This window comes from Cebus imitator, unplaced genomic scaffold, assembly GCF_001604975.1.
Source record: "Cebus imitator isolate Cc_AM_T3 unplaced genomic scaffold, Cebus_imitator-1.0 Scaffold460, whole genome shotgun sequence".
NCBI classification, from domain to species: domain Eukaryota; kingdom Metazoa; phylum Chordata; class Mammalia; order Primates; family Cebidae; genus Cebus; species Cebus imitator.
The window spans coordinates 23,217-30,445 of NW_016107775.1; positions in this window are offsets into that span (position 1 = coordinate 23,217).

The window sequence follows — 7,229 nt, forward strand, 5'->3', positions numbered from 1 at the left end:
TTATTAGTATGTATATATGTATACATACATATATGTGTGTATATATGTATAATACTATATAGATCACTAGCAGATGTATGTGTGTGTATATGTATGTATGTGTGTATATATGTATAATACTACATGGATCACTAGCAGATATTAAGAATCTACTGGGTCAGGGGAAAAACATAAGAAACAGTATAGCTTGCATACAAACTTACCCAGAAAAATAAATGATTCACTAATACTAATTCTGAGTACTATCAATAAGGAACCATTAACACTCAACATTTTTGAGAGAGGCATAATAAAAATGCAAATCTGAAGTTACACAGAAAGATCAAATCTTTTATTCCACGTGTAAGAGAAGCAGTGGTCAAACAGACATCTCAGAAGGCTGTGAGATGACATATCTCAACATTAAAGCTGGACTAGAGGGTATGATTGCAGATGATGCTGAAGAACAGCGGAGTTGTGAAGGAATTTATAAAAATGATAATACAACTGAATTTAGAAGCCTGTGTGAATTTCAAAGGAAAAATATATTTGGATACTAAGTTTCCACAGAAATCCCTCATGATTCACCTATGACTGCTTTGAACTGTAAGTAGGACTTTCTGATATTTTTCAAACTTGAGGTCTTTGAAGTATTCCTTTGATTCCCCTAAGCTAAAGCAGGGTGAGGTGTTTTCAGACCTTTAAACTCTCAGAAAAACTCTCAACCTACTTCAGAATTTTGGAAAGGAATTTGTATTACTATATTAAAGGGAGTTTTAAAAATAACTAATGGTTTTCAGTTATTAATAGTTTTCAGGTATCCTGTATCATTCAGGGCATGTACACAAAAATCCTCAAAATGCTGATTAACCTAGAAATCAAAATGAGATTTCTTAAGAATTCTTAAAGTTCGGTGGAATAGAGGGTTTGTAGACATTAGTATTAAAAGTTAGGTGGTGAGGGTTCCAACATCATCTCTGCAGATAACCAGCTGTATGACATATGCACATTAGTGTAACTATCACTATTCCTTGTCTTCATCACTACCCATAAAGATGTGTTGGATCAAGCAACTGAGGAGCAGAGTTCAACAGGGGCATTACTGTCCTACAAGGTATCTTGGAATCTTGTGGAAGTGTTTTCAGTGTTCATGATTATGTTAAGGGGCTATGGTCAATTTGGGCAAGCAGGGATAATAGATACTATTTAATGCTCCTAACAGCTCTAATACCGTGAAGAATCTCCAAATCCCACAGATTTTCAAATGCCCTACCAAACATTTTCATATAGGTTCAAAACCTTTTTCTGCTTTTTTACGTTTACATTATATTTATGTTCATCTGAGCCTAGAACCTATTTTATATAATACTAATAATATATACATAGACATGTGTATGTCTTAATCTGTTCTGATTGCTTTAATAAATTACCTTAGGCCAGGTAATTTATCAACAACGGAAATTTTTTCCTATTGTTCTAAAGGTTGGGAAGTCCAAAATCAACATGGCTACAGATCTCGTGTCTGGTGAGGGCCCATTCCTCGTAGATGGCACCTTCTAGCTGTGTTCTCACATGGTAAAAGATGCAAACAAACTCTCTCAAACCTTTTTTTTCTGTTTTTTGAGATGGAGCCTCCCTCTGTCGACAGGCTGGAGCACAGTGTCGTGATCTTTGCTCAGTGTAATTCTGCCTCCTGGGCTCAAGCGATTCTCCTGCCTCAGCCTCCTGAGTAGCTGGGACTACAGGCTTGCACCACCACATCCAGCTAATTTTTGTATTTTTAGTAGAAATGGGTTTAATCATGTTGGCCAGGATGGTCTTGATCTCTTGACCTCATGATCCACCCACCTCCGCCTCCCAATGTGCTGGGATTACAAGCATGAGCCACTGCACCCGGCCTCAAACTTTTTTATTGAAGGCCACTAACCTCATTCATGAGGGCACAGCCCTCATGACAATTACCTGGGAAAGGCCCAATCTCTTAATACTGTCACCTTGGGGGTTAGATTTAAACAGATTAATTTGTGAGGGGATAAAAACATTCACACCAGAGCTGTGTGTGTGTGTGTGTGTGTGTGTGTGTGTGTGTGTGTGTGTTGGGCATCATTTTCTGACAAAAATCTACATCTTTTCTTCTATTTTCTTGATCAAATTATTTTATCTTACTATAGTAGCTGTGTAATATTTATGTCACTAGTGGGCTCTTTTCCATTGTCTGTTTTTTCTTGCTATCATTTTTCAGTATACCTAATAATTTCTTATTGAATGCTGAAGATTATATATAAAAATTTATAGAACCTCTCAACATTGTTATTTTTCTCCAAAGAAGATTTGTTTTAGCATCTGTCTAGGATTTAAATTGGATACTGACTTAATTCAAGGCTCACTGTTTTAAGATCTAGCCTATTTGTGTTATCCTTAGACAACAGGCCTTCAGGGTCCCAAAGGAGATCCTGAGTCCCTCCCTCCTTGGCAAATCCTAACTTCTAACTCTATCCCTCTAGCACCATGAAACTTCAAAAATTTTTGCTGTTTCATACCATGTTGGCAATCAGTTTCTGCTCAACTTTTCAGGCTCTCACTGTTCACTAACTATGACTTGGCCAGTGTTTTGAGGGGAAGATGATGGTGTGTCTCCCTCTCTCCAGGATCATGGCTCCTTCAGGTCTGGTTGCCTTGGTGACTTCAAAATGTTTTTCAGTAGTTTTCCCATACCCCTTGGCTTTTGGAAGTCAGTTTCAACCACCACAATTTAGTCTGTTATATCTGGAAGTAAACGTCTAGCATGGTTCAAAAATGCAAAGAATTTCCTAGGAATACAACTATTGTGTAAGTTGAGAATTATTACCATTTGTTTTGTTTATAAACTTACTAAAATGTCAGAAAATCAGATTACCCATGACTATAAGGGTCACTGAGTCACCAATTCAAGATATTTACATTATGCATTTACCATTATGGTATTTATGATGATTCTCTGTGTCTGTATATATATAAACAGATCATTTTTCTTCCCTTAAACACAAATTAATCATTAATTAAAAATAGGTTCAAGTATCTAAACATACTCCTCTACATTCTAGAGTAATTGTGTCTAAACAGCCATGGGTGGAAAAGAAAAGAATAACGTCTTAAGCCCTCTCTTTTTAACCCCTCTGCCCCCAGATCCCATGCTTATTCAGCAACAGAAACTCATAGCTTACTTTAATGTTAGTACTGAACCTGAATATGGGAAGAATTCTCCTGGAATCTTCAACAGCATTGCCTAGAATTTGGACTGTTATCTGAAAATGGCATGGGATGGCAAATATCCAAGGAAAGGCTGCAATGGCTCCTGCTTCATGTCCAAGTTTCAGACACAAGAACAAAGGTGCTGAGTTTTCTTTTTGGATAGAACAAGGTATCTGGATTTGAGACACCTGTAAAGTATCCAGCTCAAGAAAACTGCCTTCTAGGGCAAGGATGTGCAAGGTATGCTCTTAGAAGTAGTAACTGAGGAGACAATGTCCATTCAGGCCGGGCAGAGAACAAGTCGTCCACCTACAGAAAGGTATAGGGTTAGAGGTCCCTGAGTAGATAGGGGGAGGGCAGTGGGAAGGATTCTACAATGTTCAACAAAGCATCCTTTTAGAGAAAGAACTGGCATTTATTTGCACATCTGCCAAACTGATGGCCTCAATACCAGATTCCAAGGACAATGATCAAGGAAGACCTTGGTCTTTTCTTCTAGTTCCTCCTCCTTGCCTATCTTAAAGGAGCCAGAAGCAACAGCTAACAAGTGGGAGAAGAAATAGGACAAAACCAGTTAAGAAATAAGCCATGTCTTGGCCAATTTCCCACTGCTGCGGGTTGTAGAACCTGGGTCATGCCTAAGCTGAGTTTGGAGGATACCAGGATGAACACAAGAGGGGAATCTTTAAACTGCATGTAGCATGAATTTTATTTGCATTTGACAAGACTTCTTCATACCTAAAAGCAAGACTATTCTTTATTTCAAAGTAACTGAAAAAGTCAAGAAATTTTGCAGAGATCTGATTTAGAACCTTAAAAGGGAGACCACACTATATGGATCTAAAGAGGACAGTGGGGATAACAAGGTTATTTTCCAAATGCAAGCTATTGAGTACAGTCCCTTTAACACACCAGGTAGGATAATTTGCCTATTTAGAAAAATCACAAGTATTAGCAAAGTCAAACTTCCTCATGTTATCCAATACACTAGATGGGGGTCAATGAGTTTTGCAGTTGAAATGATCTTAATGATGTAACAATTTTGAAAATAACTGATATAGAATAAACTTCTTAGAGCTAAAGCCGAAGCAGTTGGTTAATTACTTATTCTCTACCCTATTATATTAAAATACAATGATGCATAAGAGTGTTCCAAAATTACAAGAATGGATACAAAGCATAAAATTATAACTCTAGGACAGTCATTTTTACAATCCAAAGAAGCAATTATAAGATGAATGTTGAATTATTTCAACTTCTAAAGGAACCAAAACTGTCAATGCCAGCCCTTTCGTAAGTCGCAAAATCTTTCTATACATGGAAACTCACAGATGTGTACAAATCAAGTACACGGATGAAATAACCTCAAAACACTTGTCTTGCTACAAACACATTACAGAAATTCATTATTATTGTCTTTCTCAAGTAGTAAGCAAGATAAACGCTGGGATTATTTTGCTTGTATATTATGTAATAAAACTTTTAAATTTAAACATTCAGTCAAATGCCAAGTGAAATATAACTTTCGTATTAAGAATTCCAATGCATACATCTATCTGTTTAACTGAATGACTCAAAGTAACATCCCTTTTCATAACGATTTTTGAAAATACAGTAAAATGTGATTAGAAAGTGTCTTGCTAGTCCACAGGTTCAGCTTCTCTCCAAATCTGAGCACATCTCCTATATACTTAAGGATACAGAACACATATCGCAAACATGAAAAACTGTCAGATGTCTCATTAGTCCTAGATATGACAGCAACAGTGAAACAGTACATCTCTACAGGAGACTGGATGTAACTGATAACAAAGCATTGACAAGATAAAATGGAAAAAGTATCAAGAAAAGCACCACTAGCACCAATCAACTTACCTAAAATTAAAATAAACAGAAATATGTATGCTCCCTACTTCTTACCAAATAGCAATAACCCTAAATTTTGGGAAAATCTGTCAGACCATGAAAACCTTGGTATAAATAGATTCTGTTAGCGTATAAATACTGAAAATCCCATTATGCATTCCTCTATTTGAGAAAAGCGTTTTTAGAATTCATTTTTCAACAGTAATATTATTTGTGCTGAATATTCTAATATTAACAGAGAGTTAAAAGTAACAGAAGTGTAAAGCTAAGGAAAAAAGCAATAATTATATTCAAAGAGATTTTTTATACCTATTTCAAATATACTGTTTTTATACTTACTCCAAATATACTGAAGTATCTCTTTATATGAAGACATGGGATGATTTAGAATTGTAACCTTTGTAAGTTGGAGGGAAACACAGATATTAAGCTTCTCCTTCAAAATTTTTATTTTATAAATAAGAAAATTTGAGCTAAAAGTGAAATTTCCTGGGTCATATAGTTAATTAATAGCATTTATTCATTAACTTAATTTCTTATATCGTCATATATATGAATGCCTACTAAGTTTAAGGAAGAAGTACCATAAGGACTGTGGAGAATACCAAGATGATAAAGACCCAGCCCAACACTTATATAAAGACTTATGTACATAAAGTGTCTCCACAGGTAACTAATACTAATTGTTACAATGTATGATTGACTAGAATATATACAGTATTTTAAAGGAGGCTACAACTATGAAAAATCAGAGAGAAGAACAAAGACTTCAGGAAGGCCAAATTTGGAATTGTGTCCCAGGCGTTGTTCTAAGCACTTTAATTTTCATAGCAATCTATTATTATTCCAATTTTACAGACAAACTGAGGCTATGGGCTAACAGCTCACCCCTGAGCGAGCTGGATTCATGACCAGAGGCAGCCTGAACTCAGATTCCGTGCTCTCAAGCCAATGCATATGCTGCCTCTCAGAGCCAACCCCAGATGCTACTCACACTCCACTCTAGCCCTCCTACCTTCCCTATTGGCCTGAGAAGGTTGTGGTGCTGCTCTCTACTCTCTGGCTAAGATCCAGGAAGTTAATTATGTTTTTCTCTGTCCTTCCCTCCTTATTTTCTCCCCACTCCCTCTTTCCAGGAAGCCTTCAGACTGTTAACATTTTCAAATGCTGCAGCCAGAATCAGAGATTTCCTCAGGCTTGGGGCCAGCACAGACATACAAAGCCATTTCTCACTGGTTTCCCATCGCTGGCTTATTCATTTATTTTCTTTGTTTTCAAATCATACATGGAAAAAAGGTGGGGTAATAAGGGGCTAAGTGAATGTGACAGTTGTTTCCGGAAATCCTTATCCCTTCAATAATTAGTCATCTACCATAAACAAACATTTCTAAATATTTAGTTTGCTTTTATCTTAACATACTCCATTTCCGCTGATTCACTTAACTCCATCCCCATATATTTAAGGCAGTAATAGCATGTGGGGTTTACACGCTCAACATCACACTGTCTCCTCTGCTATCACTATTCCAAAGTATTGTAACTTAAAACTAATGGTGTCAAGTGCATTCAATTCCAGACCAACTTTGGAGTGAGTGCCTTCTATTTAAATTTTGTTATTTCTCTTATGGTTTGCAAAGGAAAGGTGTCACTACTAAACACAGTAATTTTATAAACAAATAAATCTTATTTAAAATGTGTTGGAGACCAGGCGTGGAGGCTCACACCTGTAATCTCAGCACTTTGGGAGGCCAAGATGGGAAGATTGCTGGAGCCCAGGAGTTCAAGACCAGCCTGGAAAAACATAGTGAAACCTTGTCTCTACAAAAAATAAAAAAAAAATTAGCAGGGTGTCGTAGTGTGCACCTGTGGTCCTGGCTACTCAGGAGGCTGAGGCAAGAGGATAGATTAAATCCAGGAGGTCGAGACCACAGTTAGCCATGATCGTACCACTGGACTCCAGCTTGGGAGACAGAGTAACATCTTGTTTCAAAAAACCAAAAACAAACTTAAAATCTATTGGAAACCAAACTGACATCATTGGCAGTGAGTTATTCAATTTTTTGTACCGTATATGTCCAGATCGCTTTTTAAATCATCTCTAAAACTGGCTTTAATTCCTTAATGGGCAAAAGTCTGATCTTCCAGGGACAGGA